The 19,546-nt window shown below is 42.6% G+C and overlaps 1 pseudogene; it reads left to right on the top strand.

Moving 5' to 3' along the window:
• The first annotated feature begins 264 nt into the window (after window positions 1-264).
• On the top strand, window positions 265-355 carry LOC131822765 (U2 spliceosomal RNA; annotated as a pseudogene).
• The last annotated feature ends 19,191 nt before the right edge of the window (window positions 356-19,546 follow it).

Genomic DNA, 19,546 nt, shown 5'->3' with positions numbered 1-19,546 from the left:
GAAAAATTGGTTAACTGGTCCTCTTCAAAAATAAAAAATTTTCCTCTGTAAAAGACCTTATAATGAGGAGGTGCTTGGGTGGCTCAGTTGGTTAAGTGTCTCTGTTTGGTTCAGGTCATGATTTCAGGGTCCTGGGGTTGAGCCGTGGGTCAGGCTCCCTGCTGAGCCGGGAGTCTGCTTGTCTCTCTGCCCCTCCCCCTGCTCATTCTCTCTCTCTCTCTCTCTCTCAAAGAAATAAAATCGTTATAAAAAAATAGACCTAGTATTGCTTCTCGGCCTTTTGGCTAAGATTAAGTGTAGTATCTGTTATCGGTTTTAAAAAATAGATCTTGTAATGAGGATGAAAAGAACCTATAAACTGGGAGAAAATATTTGCAAACCACATATCCAACAAAGGACTTGTATTTAGAATATACAAAGAGAACGCAAGAGTAAAAAAAAAAAAAAAAGCTGATTAGAAAATAGTCAATTTATAAGCAGATATTACACTAGAGAGAATATACAGATGGTGAATAATAAACACATGAAAAGATGTTCAACATCATTAGCTAGGAGGGAAATGCAAATCACAATGTAATGATACCATTACATATCTGTCAGGATGGCTAAAATAACAAATATTAGTAACATCAAATGCTGTCAAGGTTGTGGAGAAACTGGATCATTCATTGTTGGCAGGAATGTCAAACAGTACAACTCCACTGGAATATAGTTTGGTGGTTTCTTTAAAAATACTAAGCAAACAAATATCACATAACCCAGCAATTGTACTCTTGGGCATTTCTCCCACAAAAATGAAAGCTTATGTTGACACAAAAGCCTGAGCATGAATGTTCATAGCAGCTTCAAGTGTAATAGCCAAAACCCGGAAACAATCTAAGTATCCTTTATCAAGTGAGCAGTTAAACTGTGGTATTTCACACCGGCGTACTACTCAACAGTAAACGTGAATCCAAAACTATTTCCTGCAACAATGTGGGTACATCTCAAGGGCATTATGCTGAGTTAAAGAAAAGTAACCCAATCTCAAAAAGCTAAAAAACAGAAAATAGTGGTCAAAACGGTTTAATGGAAGCATTTTTTGCTAGCTCATTACCTAGGCCACTACCAAAGGCTCTCAGAATTTTAACTAATCAGCAAATTTATACTCATTTGAGAAGAATTCTCAAGAGGTATGTATGACTCTTACCACAGAGAAGTTTTCAGAGCCCTCTTTGAAATATAGGTGGTAACCTCCAGGGTCACAATTTGGAAGTTAAAAAAATTGTTAAGATAAATTATTTTTGAATGAAAGCATACTCACGATCCAGAAGGATATGTGATTCTAGAAATGCCATTCATTACCGTTCATTCATCCATTCCACAAATATTTCAAAATGCTATTAAATGCACTATCTCAGGAACCAGATTAGCAGTGAGCAAAGCCTACTTAAAATCTGTGCCCTCAGGAAGCAGGGATTAATCCTAGTATCTAGTGATATTACTATGATAAAAGGCCCTTAAAAAAATACAAACTGTTAAATTAATAGTCACTGTCAATGTATATATAGCCCACTATACAGAAGTGATTACAGGAATCTATGGGTCAGAGTATAAAAATTTAGTCAGTGTAGTAAATCAAGCCATATAAATACCAAATATATATATTGTCACTCCTAGTCTTGGACCAGTATGTTATCAAATCTCATCTGAATAGAAATTACTGCCTCAGAATCTGGCCAGCTCAGTTGGTGGAGCATGAGACTCTGACCTCAGGGTCATGAGTTTAAACCCCATGTTGGGCATAGAGATTACTAAAAAAAAAATTTTTTTTTTAAGAAATTATTGAAGTACCAAAGGCACTGTGGAAACTTTAACTGGGTCCTCTGGATCAAAGCCAAATCTTTGTGGGGCTTTTAAAAACATAGGTTTTTTTTTTCTTAAAAATTATTAATGTTAACAAGTAATGAGTTTATTATTATTTATATGAGAGTATTTTCTAAATTTCTCAACTCTAATTTCTAATATGATGGAATATTGATAGACATAACAGAACACTCTGAGATCTTCAATAAGTTTTAAGAGAATTAAAACTTGATCTAGGTGGTTCAGTCAGTTAAGTGTCTGCCTTCAGCTCAGGTCATGATCCCAGGGTCCTGGGATCCAGAAGCAGGAAGCCTGCTTTCCCCCTCTCCCTCTGCCTGTGGCTCCCCCTGCTTGTGCTCGTGCTCTCTCTCTCTCTCTCTCTCTGTAAAATAAATAAATAAAATCTTTAAAAAAAGGAAAAAGAAAAGAAAATTTGGTCTCAAACTCTAAGAATAAAATATTTGAGATCAACTGCTTTATGAAATAGATGTTATGCCCATTTTATGGTTAGTGTAGTGGGGCCCAAGGAAGGTCAGGAAGATAATCTTTTAAAAGAGAAACCTAATTCTATCCCGTTTTCCTTTCTGTTCAGCTCTGTGATGTAGATATTCACTTCATCCTTTGAAAGGAACTTACTCTACTGTACCGTATTAAGTTTGGCAGCCCAACATGTATATTTCTTATTACCTCTGTCATCAAGTTTAAGCTTTTTTTTTTTTAATTTTTTTTTTTAAGATTTTATTTATTTATCAGAGAGAGAGAGGGGGAGAGAGAGAGCACAGGCAGACAGAATGGCAGGCAGAGGCAGAGGGAGAAGCAGGCTCCGTGCTGAGCAAGGAGCCCGACGTGGGACTCGATCCCAGGACGCTGGGATCATGACCCGAGCCGAAGGCAGCTGCCCAACCAACTGAGCCACCCAGGCGTCCCCAAGTTTAAGCTTTTAAGAAAAATTATTGAAAACCTGGAAATAAGGCAAAATATTGCTATGCGCCTTTTCAAAGTCATCCCGGAGTATTGTCTAAGAAGCCGAAGTGGGGCTCATCTGACTCTACATCTTATTTGGCTTGTAATGTACTATCGACGGGGCCCAGAGTCGGTAAGGTCAGATACTAACCTGTGGGAGGTCAGTGGCAAACGATATTGTCAGGCAGAAAAGGTAACTCCGAAGCCCACTGCGCTCTTCCTCTGACCACAGAAAGCAGTGTGGTGGGGCGCCTGGGTGGCTCAGTGGGTTAAAGCCTCTGCCTTAGGGACGCCTGGGCGGCTCAGTTGGTTAAGCAGCTGCCTTCGGCTCAGGTCATGATCCCAGCGTCTTGGGATCGAGTCCCACGTCGGACTCCCTGCTCCGCAGGGAGCCTGCTTCTCCCTCTGTCTCCGCCTGCCATTCTGTCTGCCTGTGCTCGCTCTCGCTCCCTCTCTCTCTCTCTGACAAATAAATAAAATCTTTAAAACAAACAAAAAAAAGCCTCTGCCTTAGGCTCAGGTCATGATCCCAGGCTCCTGGGTTCGAGCCCCACATCGGGCTCTCTGCTCGGCGGGAAGCCTGCTTTCTCCTCTCTCTCTCTTCCTTGCTTCTCAGCCTCCTTGTGATCTCTCTCTGTCAAATAAATAAATAAAATCTTTTTTAAAAATTAACTTAAAAAAAGAAAGCAAAAAAGCAAGAAAGCAGTGTGGTTGCCTGTGATATTGCAGTCTTATCCCCAAGTTCTTTTCCTCACAGACTGTATGCTTACTCGTGTCTTCCATTCTCCTTGGAGCCGGGTGTCCGATCCTGCTGGTTTCTTCACTAATGAGTTTAATAAGAACAAATAAGGTGCCAGTTTGCCCAGCAGACGGGGAAGGAGGTGGCTTTGACTTAGGAAGACGACTCTGTGCAAGGTCTCCCTGGTAAAAATCATCATTTTTTTTTCTTGCAATCTACATCAAACAAAACAATTCCTAAGCCCAAGCAGGTAGTTCACTCGTTTGAAATACTCTATGCACTCACTGAACTCCACGGTGGTCACATAACCCTGCTAAGTAATTTCCTGGAAATTGTCCTCTTAACAGCCCTCCCTTAGCTACAGATTTAGCTGAGCTAAGCTGTATTGGGTGGTGTCTACTGCCATCTGGTGGCCTTAAGTTGACATAACTAGTGCCTCATAGAGGAGTTTTCAAAGCGCTCCTACTTTATCCTCACAATAACCTATGAGGTAGATATTGTTATTCCAATTTGTTTAAATTTTTTAAATTAATATCGATCTTACTGTAAGCCACGCACTATACATGAGTGATCTTATTTATTCTCCCATGTGTGTTTTTTGCTTTTTTTTTTTTTTTTAAGATTGTGTTTATTTCAGAGAAAGAGAGTGCCCGCCCACAAGGCAGAGGGAGAAGCTGACTCCCCGCTGAGCAGGGAGCCCTCCGCGGGACTCCATCCCAGGACCCTGGGATCATGACCTGAGCTGAGCTTAAGCGATTGAGCCACCCAGGAGCCCCTATTCCCCATTAAAACAAAACAATAACAACAAAACCAACGGAATAAATTTGAGGATGTAATGGGCAAATTGTTAAGTGAATTAACCATCTGGCTGCATCCCATCTAACAAGAAGAGGGAAGTCCTGAGGAGTTGTACAAAATGAAAAAAAGATTGTCCCAAGGAGGGTCCTCTTCCCTTAAGGGGACAGGCTAAAGTCTTACCATGTAGATTGCCTCATCTTCCCTTGCAGAAGGGAGCGGAGGACAGAGAGGGTCTGTGTGACAGGTTACTGGTTATTGTGCGGGGGGGGGGGGGGGGGGGGTGGCTGATCAGAAAAGTCTTGACTGACCAGTTAGGACCAAGTTTCTGTGGAAGATTGAATTTGCAATTAAACTGGGTAGTTAGCCCCAGTTTGGTGACTTCGCCTGGCAAAAGTGACTCAACCTTGGGCCAGTGGCTTTGTTTTTTAACACCCATGACAATCTTATATGATACCATGACCTGTGTTATTATTCCCAACTACAGATGAAGAAGCTGAGGCTTAGTGGATGTAAGAAACATGCCCACACTCCAACAGCTAATACGTGGGAATTCTGGGATTCAAACCCAGAGGAGGCACACGTCACCAGCACAAACCATCATCATCGCTTTCTTCTTCTTCATCGTCATCGAAAAACCTGGTAATTATGTGCCAGTCATTTTCCTAAACCCTTTACAGGTATTACATAATTTAATCCTCACATTTCTTATGAGTTAAGTATAATTATTGTTCCCATTTTATAGATAAGGAAATCAAGGCACAAAGGAGTTAAGCAAGTTACCCAAAGTCACCAGTAGAGAAAAGGATGGCAGAATTGGAGCTTAGGGAATTTTTTTTTTTTAAAGATTTTATTTCCAAGTAATCTCTACACCCAAAGTGGGGCTTGAACTCACAACCCTGAGCTCAAACATCACCATACTCTTCTGACTGAGCCAGCCAGGTGCCCCAGAAATTTTTTTTATTTTAATATTTTACTTAATTAAAGTTAAAGTTCACTTCTCTGACATCTATCAAATATAGCTTTTATCCCCCATTTCTTAGTTTTTTTTTTTTTTTAGTTTTTTTGAGATATAATTGATGCATAACATTGTGTAAGTGTAAGGCATACAATGTGATGATCTGATCACATTGTATCAGATTACTGCAATCTGCATATTTTAGTTATGAGAAATGATTACTGCATTTAAGTTAGCACATCCATCACCTCACATAACTACAATTTTTTGTGTGTGGTGAGAACATTTGAGATTTACTCTTAGTAACTTTTTAGTATATATATATATTTTTAAATATTTTCTTATTTATTTGAGAAAGAGGGAGAGAAAGACCACAAGCAAGAGGGGCAGAGGGAGAGAGAGTCTCAAGCAGACTCCGCCCTGAATGTGGGGCCCAATGCGAGGCTTGATCTCATGACACTGAGATCAGGACCTGAGCGGAAAGCAAGGGTTGGCCACTTAACCAACTGTGTCACCCAGGTACCCCACAACTTTCTAGTATTTTAATATAGTATCATTAACTCTAGTCACCATGCTGAATATTAGATCCCCACAGCTTGTTTATCTTATAACTAGAAGTTTATACTTGGTCTGTTGTCCCCTTTCCTCCACATCAGAGCTCCCAGCAGCCACTTTCTAGTCTTCGTTTCTGAGTTTGGCTTTTTTTTTTTAGATTCCACATATAAGGAAGATCTTACAGTATTTGTCCTTCACTGTCTGAATTATGTCACTTAACATAATGCCCTCAAGGGAACCTGGGGAGTTTTAGTCCAAAGCCCATCCTCTTAAAGGAAACAATTTTAAAAATAAAGGTAATTGGGTCTCCTTGTTACAAAATTAAGGCATATTTAGAAAAAGCAGAAAGGAAAAAAGTCACCCAAAATTCTATCTCCCAAACGCAATCACACTTAACACTTAGTGTGTCACTCCTAGCCATAATTCTAAGCTACTTCGTTTTAACTATAGTTGTGATGTTACTAGAGGAGCTATTTTGTGTTCTGTTTCTTTTATTTAACATCACAATGGGAGCATTTCCAATATCCCTGAACTCTTCATAATTGTTATTGTTAATGGGTCCTTTATTATTGTTATAATTTGTAGTGCCTACTATGGGTCAGGTACTTGTGAGGAATTTCTATGTATTTAATCTTCACAAAAACTCCATAGTACAGAGACTATTTTAAGCCCTACCCTATTTTAGAAGAGGAAACAGGCACAGCTGGGATTTGAAGCAAGGGAGTCTGGGTTCAGAGTCTGCCATCATATAACTTTGGAAAGCAAGGATTTAAATTGTTTACATTTTGATATGTTAACTAACTAGAAATTAAATAAAAACTTTAAAAATACATTGTTTATATTTTGAATCAACCCCTGAGAACCATATGAAGCAGCATCAAAGCCATCTTCTAATAACCATTCAATTTTTTTAAAAACCTTTGCCAATAGTAATGTTAATTAATATGTTGCTAATCAATGAGGCAAACCTGGCATATAATTAGATAAAGAGAAAAGTATTAATAGCCACCATTTATCAAGTGCCATGTACTTTTTATATACATTATCTCTAATCTTCACTGGGACCGGATAGGATAGTGACTATTATTCCCTGCTAACGGAGGGAAGAAGGTGCAGAGAGGGAAATTTGCCTAAGATCACAAAGCTAGTAAGTGCTGAAGTCTGGTTCATACACAAACTTGTTTGGCTCTAAACCCTAAAGTCTTATATTCCTGCTAAACCACTCAGCTGCAGTGTCTAATACTGTAACCATTGGTCATGTGGCTACTAGGTACTTAAAATGCGGTGGGGTGAAGCCACGTGTGCTGTCAATGTAAAATAGTCACCAAATTTCAGAAACTTCATACAGAAGAAGCAGCAAAAATGCTGCAATCATTTTTATATGTGTTACATGCTGAAGTTATAACACTGTGGATATATTGAGTTAAATGTGTGATTACAGTTGATTTCACTTGTTTCTCTTCACTTTTTTAAAGATTTATTTGGTGGTGCGTGCCTGGGTGGTGACTGGGATGGCTGTCAGTTAAGGACTGCCTTCAGATCAGGTCATGATCTCAGGGTACTGGGATGGAGCCCCGCATGGTTAGGCTCCCTGCTCAGAGGGGAGCCTGCTTTTCCTCCCTGTGCTACTCCCCCTGCTTGTGCTCTCTCCCTCTTTGCCCATCAAATAAATAAATAAAACCTTTTTTAAAAAAGAAAAAATAATAAAAATTTATTTATTTGTTTTTATGGGGGAAGAGCAGTGGGAGAGGAAGAGAAAGAGTCCCAAGCAGACTCCAGGCTGAGCGCAGAGCCCCACTTGGGGCTCTGTCCAATGACCCACAGTCCCAACCAAGAGCCGGATGCTTAACTCACTGTGCCACTCAGGTGCCCCTTCTCTCCGCTTTTTTTTTTTTTTTTTTTTTAAGATTTTATCTATTTATTTGACAGAGAGCACAAGTGCGCAGAATGTCAGTCAGAGGGAGAGGGAGAAGCAGGCTCTCGGCTGAGCAGGGAGCCCCTTGCAGGGCTCCATCCTAGGATGCTGGGATCATGACCAAGGCAGACGCTTAACCCACTGAGCCACCCAGGCGCCCCTCTCGCCCCCTTTCTAACTGTAGTTACTAGACATATTAAATTACACATACAGGGCATGCATTGTATTTCTCTTGGCCCGTGCAGCTACAGACCAGCCATCCTCCAACTTTAAGGTGTGGATGAGTCACTTGGGAAAAATGCAGATTCTGATGCGGGAACGCCAAAGGAGGAGCCAAGACGCTGCATTTCTCCCAGGCTGTCCCTGATGCCCATGTTGGCGATCGAGGTAGAGCACATTTGGGAACAATGTTCTAGATTGATGGTGGGGGAGAGGAGGATAACTTTTAGACTCCTTGGCAACAGGTGTGTTTACGAGGCAGGGGCTAAAAATGAAGAGACCCTAAACTGGAGGCGGGGAGAAGTGGCCGGAAGAGATCCTGGGAGAACCGGAAGAGATCCTGGGAGAACCGGAAGAGGTGTGGCCCGCGCAGCCGCCGTGGGGTCGTGCGCAGGTGGCACAATCAACAGCAGCCATGCTAGGACACCAAACGAGGCCTCACGGAGTTCTTGATGAAGAGGCCCCTGACCAATGTGGTGGGGACAATTTCTGTGAGTAATGGACGCTAGAGGCAGATTTCACAATGTCAGGGGACAGGGAGTGAAGAGAAGTGAGGCTATTCACGCGCTTTTTTTCTGGCAAGGGAAAAGACAGTAGCTAAAGCCGATGGCAGGGGCGAGCCAGAGGGCGTGGGGTGAGGGGGACGGTTATGGGGGTGCTTGTTTGGTTTGGTGTTGCAGGGGCGAGCGGTGAGTCTATGATTTCTGCAGAAAGGGCGGGGCGTGAGGGAGAAGTCAGCTCGGAGAATTCTGGCGGCTTCTCTGCTTGAATATACAAACATGTTGACCGAATGTCAGCTGTGTGTCGGCTCCCGGAATAAATGACACAGCCTCGAACCTCAAGCATCCCACAGTCTTGGCTACTGCGAACCTTCGAGAAGGCAGTGAACCAAGCATGGAGTAGTGATGAACAGTCTTTATTCTTTTCTTTTTTCTTTTCGCGAAATATATGTATTTGAGAGAGAGAGAGAACGTGGGCAGGGCTGCGAAGGAAGAGAGAGAATCCCAAGCAGACTCCCTGCTGAGCACAAAGCCCACGCTTGGGCTCGGCCTCAGGACCCCGAGATCAGGACCTGAGCCGAAATCGAGAGAACATCTAACCCACCTAGCCACCCAGGCGCCCCATGAAGAAGAGTCTTTTCTACACGAGGCCCAATTCAGGAGAAATATATATGGATATAAGGTCCTCAGTTCTTTTGGAATTAGGTTTAAACTTTTTTTCCTCAGTCACTGAAGGGTTCCTATTTATTTATTTATTCATTCATTCATTCATTTATTTGAAAGATCGCAAGCGGGCAGAGAGGGCGGCAGAGAGGGGAGGAAGCACTCTCCCTGCTGAGCAGAGAGCCCAATGCGGGGCTCGATCCCATCAGGACCTGAGCACTTGGCAAAGGCTTAACCCACTGAGCCACCCAGGCACCCCAGGGTTCCGTTTTTAAGCTAAAATTCCACAAATAACGTCACTGGTAGCAAGCACTGCAGTATGAGCTCACAGTACCAGGTGTCTGGAGAAATGTTGAGTGAGATGACACACGTGGGGCTGGTGAAGGGGTCAAGACACAGAAACGTGGGAGGAAATTTGGCATTAGGATATAGTCACCGGGAACAACCGCAAAAATGCTAGCCTCTTGGAAAATTCTACATCTGGTGGCAACCGGAGGAAAGCACCTTTTTGCGGTTGCTGTGGAGTAAAAACAGAGTACAGGGAGGGAATGAGGTGGGCGCAGGGTGCAAGACAAATCTCTTCTCGCATTTTCTATCAGTGTAAAAACAGTTAAGAGAATACAAATTCAGGCCCCACCCAGCCTATCTTCTGATCCGCTCAGCAGTCCTTTAAGTTCTTTTAAGAGATTCTGAGAAGAATGGAAGGCCCATCTTCCTTTAATTCTGGTCCTGAAACCAGCCCCCTGAGGGCTTTGTGCAACTACAGTCCCATTGTGTCTAAGTCATATGTAAACATTCTAAAGGATGGCAACCAAAGAACCACCCCCAGGGGAGTCGACAAGCTTTAGACCCACAATAAAAAGGCCACACCCCTTCCAGCTTTAAAAGTGCCTACGGGGCATGAAACCGGCCCACAGAAGATTCTCTGGTGGTTTTAGCAGCCTGCTTTCACTGAGTCTCAAAACTGCCACCACACTATTGCCTCTTCCTCCTTAGGGGGGGACGGTCAGAGGTGTCTTAAAGCAACCCGGCCCAAATAAAGGAAGAAGCATTCCAGCTCTTTTCCTGCAAGAATGAGAGCTGCGTTCAGAAGTGGCTCTGTGTAACACACACAGATTAGGCCAAATTAGGCACCTCCTAATGGACCATCCATCCAACCCAACAACATAGCTGCCTGGTACAGTTTTCTGATACCTGAATCATTAAGAGCCACGTACCTCGCCAGCGTGGTTTGAAAACCTATGTGTTCTTCCAACTTCTTGCCTGCAGCCCTGGATAAGCTGCTTCCCCTCAGCCTCCTCCCCAGGCTCCTTGGGCTTCTCCAAAAACCCGATCCAGCTTGCCAGCATGGGACGCCCTGCCAAGCCTTGGCCCTTTCTCGCAGCATGTCTGAAATTTCACATTCTTTGAAAGGCACACCTAGCCCTCATGAATGATTTCTTTCTCTTCACTCCCATGGTGAGATCTGTGAAACCTCCCCACTCAGACTTGTTCCTTCAGGAAGTGTTGTGAGGGCTTCCTGTGTGCCTGGAGATTTTGTAAGGTACACTCACAATTCCAAGATGAAAGAGGGGGGCGGTCCCATTCCCCAAGAGCCTGCAGTTCATTAAGGAAGGACAACGTGTACATATATTACTATATGGTGAGTGCTATGTGTGGGATGTTCCCCGGGTCCCTTGGGAAAACTAACTCAAACTTAGGGATCCTGGAAAGGCTTTCTGTAAGAGGAATGGGCAAGGACACTCTACCCCAGGCAAGTAGAAAGGCAAAGACCTAGAGTAGGGTCCTGGCTTAAGTACGGAATATCCGTGGGTCAGCTGGGCTGTGGAGGCAAGGTCAGGCAAGGAAAGGGGAGAGTGAGATGAGGCTGGATAGGGAGCGGAGACCAGAGCCAGATGATCCTTCAGGGCTGATGGGCCATTTAAGAAAATAACTCTGGGGGATGCCTGGGTGGCTCAGTCAGTTAAGCATCTGCCTTCAGCTCAGGTCATGATCCCAGGGTTCTGGGATCAAGTCCTGCCTCCAACTCCTTGCTCAGCAGGAAGCCTGCTTCTCCCTCTAACTGCTACTCCCCCTGCTTGTGCTCTGTCTGTCTGTCTCTCTCTGACAAATAAATAAAAATCTAAAATAAATAACTCTGGGGGTTCCTGGCTGTCTCAGTTGGTGGAATATGTGATTCTTGATCTCAGGGTCATAAGTTCAGGCCCCATGTTGGGAGTGGTGTTTATGTAAAAAATTTTAAAAAGAAAAGAACTCTGGTGAATGCATTGGTTGGGGGGGGGAGGGGCGCAAGGTGAAGGTGCGTCACACATGGTCTCCCATCCACAAAGAAACTGGACGAGGATGTCTTTCTCGTGAGGAGGCAGGTAGAAGGCTGTGAGGTTACCCAAGTGAGCAATGACTGAGGCCTAAGCTAAACAAATAATTGTCTTCAGAGAATATATTTCTTCCTTTGTGCATGTATCGTCCCCGTCCCCTTCCTCCGTTGGAAATGTAAACTATGAGCTAGCACTCTTGTCCTGTTCACTGCTTGCTGTAAGCCCAGGACTTCTGATAGTGCCTAGACTCTAAGAGGCACTCTGTATATGTGTGAATGAAGGAGCAAAAGCTGCTGGTATATGATTGGACCAATGACTCATGGGGGGGGGGGGGCGTGCAGGGTCGAGGGGAGCAGAATTACCTCTAATGCCTGCCCTTAATGCCATGACCCCCAAAATGAGGCACCCTCAAAGTTTGTGACTGTTACTGGTTTCCTGTCATTGCTGTAGCAAATTACCACAAATTTTGTGGCTTAAAACCCCACAGATGTATGTTCTTACACTTCCTGAGGTCAGCAGTCTGAAATCAGTTTTGCTGAGCTAGAGGCAAGGTGTAAACAGGATGGCTCTCTCTGGAGGTGTAGGAGAGAATCCATTTTCTTGCCTTCTCTAAGTTCTCGAGGCTGCCTGTGTCCCTTCACTCCTGACCTTTCTGGAATCACTCTTCTTGCTTCTTGCTTCCATCCTCAAATCCTCCTCCGGCTCCCTGGCAGAAGGGCACTTCTGATTATAATTAGTGCTCCTTGGATAATCTGGGATAATCCCTCTCTTTCCAGAGCTTCTGTTTAATCACATCTGCAGAGTCCTTTTTGCTGTATAAGGTAACATTCACAGGTTCTGGACATTAGGACATGGGTTATCTTTGGAGGCCATTATTCAGCTGACCATAGTGACCAGCACATGAACTGGATACTGGGCACTTGAGTGAGCCTTCCTAGAGGTAGGTAGGACTAGACACTTCACCTGAGAGGCAGGGAAACATAGTGGTTAGGAGCCTAGTCCGGAACCAGACTGCCCACATTCAAAGCTCTTCTGTTCACCAGCTGTGTGACCTTGGGTAAGTTACTTAACCTCTCTCTGCTTTCGTTTCTTCATCTTTAAAATAGAGCTAATAATAACTGCCGTGTGAGTTAATGCACAGAGCACATGGGTAACTTGTGCCAGTCACACAGGAAGCCCTCGGGAAGTGGTAACTCTTTGGGACTGCCCACAGGGAAAACCTGGGGATGCCCTGAACCCACCTTTCAAAACCAGGTGCGTCCACAGTCCAACCCTGAAGAAGCAGACTACACTGGGAATCTGACGTCTTACACATGCAGGGGAGACTGAATGACTTATAGGTGATGAAGCAGGACTCTGCATTGCTACTCGTAATTCTCCCACTCAATCTCTGTCTTCAGTGTCAACACTTCCCAATTTTAGAGCAGCTTTCTACAAGTTCCCTAAAAACAAAGGGAAAAGGAGCTCCCTTTTTCTTATATCCCCTTCCACTCTTCCAATATGAGTTCCAATCTTGGCGAATTACTTCTCTGGGACTTCATTTCCTCATGTATAAAATAATAATAAAAGTCAACATTAAAATAGCACTTACTGTATGCCAGCTGCTGACCTAAACACTTGACTGGAATCTGTGCAATCTTCATATCAGCCCTAACTTACAGGAATTGTTACTGTATCCATGTTACAGACAGGGAAATTGAGGACTAGAGAAAAGGGACAGTCCCGTTGGGGAGTTGCCATTGGTACCACAGCTGCGGAACCCTCAGGGCAGATGCCGTGAAGAATCATTTCTCACCCCTCCCTACTTTAAGGATTTAGGTCACTAAATCCCAGGCCATTCCTGGACAGGCTGAGCCTGGGTCATGTGCCCACATGTGCCCATATTCATCTGGAATTGAGGACAGACCCTATTTGGCTCCTTTCAACACCAAAGACAGAGGCTGAGCCATGCTTCCAACAAGGCTGAAACAATGGTGACTGCCTCAGTATTCATTACCTTTGGGGTGTAACAAATTACCCCAAATCATACTGACTGAACAAACATCATCTCACAGTTTCTGTGGGTCAAGAATCTGGATACAGATTTGGCCCTGGATCTCTGATAAGTAAGGTTATTAGCCAGGAGAACAGTCACCTCAAGGCTCAACTAGGGGAGGGTCCACCTCCAAATTCACTCCTGTGGCTCTTGTCAGACCTCAGATCTTTGCTGGCTCTTAGCCAGTCTTCAGTTCCCTGCCACACAGACCTTTCCAGAGGGCTCCTTTATGCCATGGGCAGCTCCTCCCCCAGGGTGTGGGTGGGGAGAAAGGAATGCCTGGTGCCTTCTCAATGCAATTAAGGAGTAAAGTAGAGAAGAGCAAGAAGAAGGAATTAAGGTAGGAGGTAAGGGCAACCTAAAGGACTGGTGAAAAGGTTTGATCTTCAGTGATTTCCTTGTGTTCTTCCATATGCTAGGCAGATAGATTCCATATGGAAAAAATATATATAGCTTAAAACTAAAGGAAAAATAACATAAAGTTTAGGAATCCATCATGTAGCAAGAAACGAACAAATTTTTAATATAAAAAAACATGCAAACATAATTTTAAAATGGATAAAACTGAAGAAGTCTAGCAGTTGCCATGAAATACAAGATCATTGGAACAGATGGAAATTACCAATGGTATTATACAGCAGGTGGAAAAGGAATGTTAACCCCTGGAAAAAATGAGTCACAGTTTGAAGCCTGTAAGGTTGTGGCATACGTTTTAATGGCAAAAAGTCATCCCACCATGTTTTGGTGTTGGGGCTCCCAATTAAAGATACTCTTGGGAGCTCTCTGTGTGTACAGAATACTTTGCATATATCCTGAGTCTGCACGAGTGACTTTCAAATGCTTTTGACTGGACAAAGAGGAAGAAATATTTTTTTTTTTTTTAAGATTTTATTTATTAGACAGAGAGGGAGAGAGTGCACAAGCAGGGGGAGCTGTGGAGTGAGAGGGAGAGGCATACTCCCGGCTAAGAAGGGAACTGATGCTGGGCTAGATCCCAAGACCCTGGGATCATGACCTGAGTTGAAGGAGGAGGCTTAACCCACTGAACCACCCAGGCACCCCAAGAAATACATTTTATCTAACAACTAATGTGCATGCATAACCCACACATAACTGAAGTACAAGTTTTATGAAAACAACACTTATCCTTATGTTTTATTAATCGTGTGTATTAATAGTGTATATTTTATTAATAGTGTGTATCACATTCCAATTTTCATTGTATGTCATTTTAAAATTCCGGTCAAGAGCCACTACATGGATTTCATGACCATTATTAGGTGGTGACATGCTGCTAGATTAACACTGCTTTGTAAAATTTTTACCCAGTTTCACCCTGAATTACAGAGAATAATCAGGATATAAGACATAAAGCCCAAACTTACATCACCTGACTTCCCCATAGGGAAAAGGAAGGAATCATGTATGAAATAAACATTTTCTTTTAAACTTGAATAATTCATAAAATTGAATCAAGTACTTTTTCTTTTCTTTCTTTTTTCCAAAGGGACAGGCAAGGTTTTCTTGGGCCTATGGCTCAGGGTAAAAGGATAAACAGCCCCAACAGAGAGCAGTTAAATTAGCTTCTCAACCAAGTACTTCTAAATTTTTCTTCTATATCTGTGCTTATTTCCCCATTCTCATTTCTTATTTTGTATATTCATGTTTTCTTCATTTTTATGTCTTAGGTAAGTTAGTAGTTTACTGCATTTCAAAGAGTCAATTCTTGGATTTATTAGTTCTACCATTTCTTATATCTCTAAATTGTTGATTTTTGTATTTGATCTTTTATGTTTTTAAAAAAAATGTTTATATTCAGTGCTTAATTTGTTTAATTTTTCTTATTGTATTATTTGCTTATTGCTAATTGTTGCTAATAAATTACCTTAAAAGTTGGTGATGTAAAGTAACATCTTTTTATATTTTATTTATTTATTTTTTTAAAGATTTTATCTATTTATTTGTCAGAGCTAGAAAGTGAGAAAAAGCAGGGGGAGCACCAGGCAGAGGAAGAAGTGGGCTCCCTTCTGAGCAGGGAGCCCAATGCTGGACTCCATCCCAGGATACTGGGATCATGACTGAGCTGAAGGCAGATGCTTACTCTACTGAGCCACCCAGGCATCCCCAGCATACTTTTTAAAGAATCAAATCATAGTGGATACACAATGTTACATTTGCCTCAGGTGTACACCATACTGATTTGACATGCTAGGCTGACCACAGGTGTAGCTACCGTCTGTTATTACCATACAACACTATTACAGTATAATTGGCCATGTTCCCTATACTGTCCCTTTCATCTCCATGACATACTCATTCCACAACTGGAAGCCTGTATCTTCCACTCCCCTTCACTCTTTTTGCCCGTCCTCTCATCCCCCTTTCCCTCTGGCAACTATCAGTTTGTCCTCTGTATTTATGGGTCTGTTTCTGCTTTTTGTTTATTTGTTCATGTGTTTTGTGTATTCTACATATGAGTGAAATCATATGGTATTTGTCTTTCTCTGATTTATTTCACTTATCAGAATACCCTCTAGGTCCACCCATGTTGTCACAAATGGCAAGAGTTCCTTCTTTTCTAATGTGGAATAATATCCATTGGTTTTACATGCCACATCTTTATCCATTCATTCACCAGCAGACACTACAGTTGCTGCCATGTCTTAGCTAGTGTATATAATGCAGTAAACATGGGGTACATAGGCCTTTTCAAGTTAGTGTTTTAGTTTCCTTCAGATAAATACCCAGAAGTGGAATTGTTGGGTTATATGGTCATTCTATTTTTAATTCTTTTGAGGAAGCTCCATACTATTTTCCATAGTGGCTGCACTAATTTAAATTCCCACCAACAATGTGCAAAAGTTCTCTTTTCTCCATATCCTCTCCAACATTTGTTATTCCTTGTCATTTTGGTAATAGCCAGTCTGACAGGTGTGAGGTGGTATTGTCGTTTTGATTTGCTTTTACCTGAATACTTGTGATGCTTAACATCTTTCCATGTGTCTGTAAAGCAACATACATTTATTATCTCATAATTTCTGTGGGTCAAAATTCCTGGCTTCACAGGCCCCCTGCTTCAGGGTCTATGGTGAGGCTGCAATCAGGATATTGACCAATGAGGGGTGCCTGGCTGTCTTAGTCAGTGGAGGATGCAGCTCATGATCTCTGATCATGGGTTCAAGCCCTATGTTGTGTGTAGAGATTACCTAAATAAATAAACTTAAAAAAAAAAAAAGTACTGGTCAGTGACACAATCATCTCTAGATTCAACTGGGATAGAACCACTTCCAGACTCACTCAGTGGCTCAGTTCCTCTTGCAGCTGGTGGTTTGAGGTTGGCTGTTAGTTCCTTGATAGCCTTCACCATCAGAGCAGGCATGAGAGAAGAGCCAAGGATAAAACCGACCAGGAAGATGAAAGCAGTATTTTGTAATGAAGGAAACCAAAAGATTTCACCCCAAAATATGCCTTTAAAAAAAAAAGTTTATTTGAGAGATAGAGAAAGCAAGCACAAGTGGGGGAAGGGGCATGGGGAGAGGCTGGCTCCCTGCTGAGCAAGGGAACTTGATGTGGGGCTCAGTCCCAGGGCCCTGGGATCATGACCTGAGCTGAAGGCAGGTACTTAACTGACTGAGCTACTGAAGAGCCCCTAATATATGCCTCTTTGATATAAAAATTATTTTGAGCTAAAGACAATTAAGAAGCAGGTACAAGGAAATGTCTCTGCACTCCCCCTATTTGCGTAAAAGTAGAGCATAAATATTAAAAAGATGTCTCTCCTCCTCTTTCTACCAGGAAGGACAAAAGTTAATTACCAGAGTCAATGTTAGATAGACCTATATCAACCTGGAGATGGCACAGAGGAATCTACCTAACAAGCTTTACTAACTAGCTTTTATTTCTATTTTTTTCAGATTTTATTTTTGGGGCACCCAGGTGGTCATTTGGTTAAGCATCTGATTCCTGATTTTGGCTCAGGTCATGCTCTCTAAGTCATGAGATCAGTCCCTGAGTTGGGCTCTGCACTGGGCATAGAGCCTGCTTAAGATCCTCTCTCTCCCTCACCCCCTCCCTGCCCCATGCATGTACTCTCACCTCTCTCTCTTAAAATAAAATAAAATAAAATAAAATAAAATAAAATAAAATAAAAATTAAGTAATCTCTACACCCAACATGGGACTGGAACTCACAATCCCAAGATCAAGAGTCACATACTTTTCCAAATGAGCCAGCCAGGCACACACTAACTTGCTTTTATTTGCCATTAGTTCCCATATATCTAGCTTCCTATAGTTTGCCACCTTTAGAAGTCTAAAACTACTTTCCCTTGTCCTGTCATTTCTCTACAGATTTATTGTTGTTTGTTGAAGATACTGTATAAGCTGGAGCTCTAAGCCAGCTCTTTGAGTTATTCTTAGTCCAAAGGCAGACACTTAACCATCTGAGCCTTGCAGGCATCCCCATTTTCCACATTTTTGTGTGGTTATTTATTTGTGATTTCACTGTTTATACCCCTACATTAAGTGCTGAAAGGCTGCCTACTGTTCCTAAGCGCAAGAATGTTGTGAGGGGCATCTGGGTGGCTGAGTGGGTTAAAGCCTCAGCCTTTGGCTCAGGTCGTGATCCCCAGGGTCCTGGGTTTGAGCCCTGAATCGGGCTCCCTGCTCAGCAGGGAGCCTGCTTCCTCCTCTCTCTGCCTGCCTCTCTGCCTACTTGAGATTTCTGTCTGTCAAAAAAATAAATAAAATAAAAAAAAAAAAAGAATGTGATATGCCATGGAGAAAATACACGTGTTAGATGAGCTTCATTTAGACATGAGTTATAGTGCTATTGGACATAAAGTTAACCTATCAACAAATATATAACTAAGACTTCTTTAAGCAGAAACACCCATAAAACAAACTTACACATTGATTGTTGGACAAAAATATTAGGATCAAAGGGTCACAGGAAGCTTACCCTCTGTTTTCCACAGGAGCAGTGGTTCAGTATTTGTTAAATCAGTGTTCGCATCAACTTTAAAGAATTTACAAATAGAAAAAAAATTTTACAAATAGTGGTGCCTGGGTGATTCAGTCCACTAAGTGTCCAACTCAATCTCAGCTCAGGTTTGTATTTTTGGGTTTTTTTAAAGATTTTATTTATTTTTTTGAGAGAGAGACAGAGCATGAGCAAGGGGGGAGGAGGCAGAGGGAGAGGGAAAAGCAGAATCCCTGATGAGCAGAGAGCCTGACACAGGGCTGGATCCCAGGACCCTGAGCTCATGACCAAGCCAAAGGCAGACACTTAACCATCTGAGTCACCCAGGTGCCCCTTAGCTCAGGTTTGGATCTCAGGGTCGTAAGATCAAGCCCTGTGTTGGGCAAAAAAAAAAAAAAAAAAAAAAAGGAATTTACAGATAATAATATTACTACAAATAACATGAATCAAGCTGTATTAGTATTTGTATTTAAGATTGTGACTTTTCTTTCAAGCTTGGCTTTACATGCATCTTAGCATTCTGACATGTGAAGTGTATTTTTTGTTAAGCTATTCTCTGTCAAATCCAAACCCAGAAAGAATTGCTTTCCGAGGACCTTGAGTCCTACATGCTGGTGGTTTTGAATCCTCCCTGCTGGGCTCCATGAGGTGGGGCTGGAACTCTACAAGCTGCATTCCTTCTCTTTGTCAGTGGGCTGCTGTTAGGTTCTACCAGAAGGGGGCACTGGTGGGGGGGGGTGCTTGAAATCAAGAGGAGGAAGTCAGCAATGTCTGTTTACCGTGGTGGCAACAGCAGCAGTTTGTTTTAGCCTCCAGGTTCTTTTCCATGCTCCTTGAACCAGCCCCACTGTACCCCTCAGAGGCCTGAGTCTCAATTCATTGGGACCTCTGCCAGAGTATGGCCCCTCCTACCTGTAGGCACTACCCTGGAGTTACCTCACTGTTTCTTTGCTTTTTTCTGCCCTTCAAGATCTATGTAAGGGATTCGATTTCCAAATTAAATCCTCTCTGCTGACCCATCTACTAAGTGTCCATTTTCCTGGATACTAACTGACATATAG

The sequence above is a fragment of the Mustela lutreola genome, chromosome 1 (assembly GCF_030435805.1).
Source record: "Mustela lutreola isolate mMusLut2 chromosome 1, mMusLut2.pri, whole genome shotgun sequence".
NCBI classification, from domain to species: domain Eukaryota; kingdom Metazoa; phylum Chordata; class Mammalia; order Carnivora; family Mustelidae; genus Mustela; species Mustela lutreola.
The sequence above is the reverse complement of the archived record's forward strand: the minus strand, read 5'-3'. Positions and strand labels throughout refer to the sequence as shown.